Genomic DNA, 2,500 nt, shown 5'->3' with positions numbered 1-2,500 from the left:
CTCTAAAAGACAAAACAAGTTAAAAGTATGAATTCATTAAAATTAGACCGCTTTCAATTCCACTTGAAGCTTATGTTCTTATTTAATGTGCTATAAATGTGGGTGGTAAATTATCTCCATTCTCTCATGAAAAATATCTCTCTAAAGAATTTGTACAGTATTTTATGAAGCTAATCTTGCCCTCGATGAATAATATTTTTTATGCAATTTATACTACTTTTCTGCCTTAGTATATAAAGTGAATATCAGGGCTATGAAAGGAAATGGAATAGCCATCAAATTAATAAAATGTTTGCTAACAGGATATCAATCATCTTCGTTTTTTTAATGTACATAATATGTTACCTAGAAACATTTAAGACAACACATCAACTAGCTCTATGGGGTGGGAAGGAAATAGGACGCCATTTGAGTCCCTAAATTATTCGTTTTAAATGACATGATTTTTAGTATTATATTAAATTATGTGCTTTTGCTCAAACTTGGAATTTACTAATGTCAAAAATACCTGGAAGGTGCTCACAGCTGGTACAAAAAGTACATACTTTATATATATATATATATATATATATATATATATATATATATCTATATGTATATATATATATATATATCTATATGTATATATATATATATCTATATATATATATATATATATATATCTATATATATATATATATATATATATATATATCTATCTATCTATCTATCTATCTATCTATCTATCTATCTATCTATCTATCTATCTATCTATCTATCTATCTATCTATCTATCTATCTATCTATATATATATATATATATATATATATATATATATATATATATATATATATATACATAAAAGTAAAAACACCCCACAGAAGTTTTGAAACCTTTCCCCATTTCCGCAGCCAATACTCAACCAATCAAGAGTTTCTGCTTATGTTTCTTTCAGCAAATATTAACATTATCATCATCGCCTTACATCTCTGTCCCAAACAAGGCAGGCACTGTGAGGCAACAAGGGCATGTGGTAACTGTCAGTGGTCAAGTGCCTATTCAAAGCGTGCCACACGCATGCACCCACTCGGTTCTTCTCTTTTTCTGTTGGATCGAGTGGGTACAGATGTGAAAGTAAGAGAACAAATCTCTTCGTATATTAGTTTTATACTGGTATAAACATATATATATATATATATATATATATATATATATATACAGTATATATATATATATATATATATATATATATATATATATATATATATATATATATATATATATATATATATATACAGTATATATATATATATATATATATATATATATATATATATATACAGTATATATATATATATATATATATATATATATATATACACACAAACAAACTTACACACACACACGCATATATATATATATATATATATATATATATATATATATATATATATATATAATATGCAAATAGATGTATAAATATAAATGCACACACATACACACAAACTCATATATATATATATATATATATATATATATATATATATATATATATATATATATATATATATATATATATATATAGTTAAGAACGAAAAAAATTATAACCATAACGTTAAACATAAAATGATACATGCACTCAAAGGTATTGGGATAGAAGGAATGAAATACTACGATGATACAAAAGTAAATGGATTTCCCAATCTTGTTCAAACGTTTGCAGAAATCTAATCGTTTCATCAAGAAAAATAAATATAATTTGCATATCTTTCCCTTCGAATAAATCAATCTAATTATGGAAATCAAATGTTAATATTCATAAACTAATAAATTCGATTCCACAGCGTGCCTTTATGAGCAATCACACACATGCAAATCTGAGTTAGAACTACAGACTAAAGACTTACAGATACATGGTTAGACAGGAGATAAGACACAGACGCATGCAACCAACCACATATACACACACGATAACCAAAAACCATAAGCTTTTAAATTCTCTGACATCCGTGCTATTCTCGTGAACCTTTAAGTCAATTAAAGCCCTGAATATACGGCGGAAAACTTGTCAGAGAGACTTGATAACAAATAAGTAGGTCAACAATTTAACAAGAAAATTCACATTCAAACTCTATTCATAACTTTATTTGTATGTTATTCCAAAATGGGCAACAATACCTTTAAAGTCGATTAAATTGTATCAAACCCACATTAATCAATCTTCATAACTTCAATCAGTGCTAATAGAATTCATTAAACTTAAAACATTTCCTTTTTCTCTACTAGTAAGAGCTATATGCAAAAGCAAATAAGGGTATGAAATTACACTACCAGAATTGTAAGTGATGTATATTCTTAATTTGTAAATAGAATTATCCATCATTTATCTTCAGGTTCTTTATTTTTACAGTAATAAGTATAATCAAATAAACAAGTTTAAATAGCAGCATATTTCTAAAGGCAATTAATCTATCAACAAGCTCATATGAAAAGTCTTTGTTGATATTAAAAATAAGACCT

Source organism: Palaemon carinicauda, chromosome 15, assembly GCF_036898095.1.
Source record: "Palaemon carinicauda isolate YSFRI2023 chromosome 15, ASM3689809v2, whole genome shotgun sequence".
NCBI lineage: Eukaryota > Metazoa > Arthropoda > Malacostraca > Decapoda > Palaemonidae > Palaemon > Palaemon carinicauda.
Note: the sequence above shows the minus strand (reverse complement) of the source record.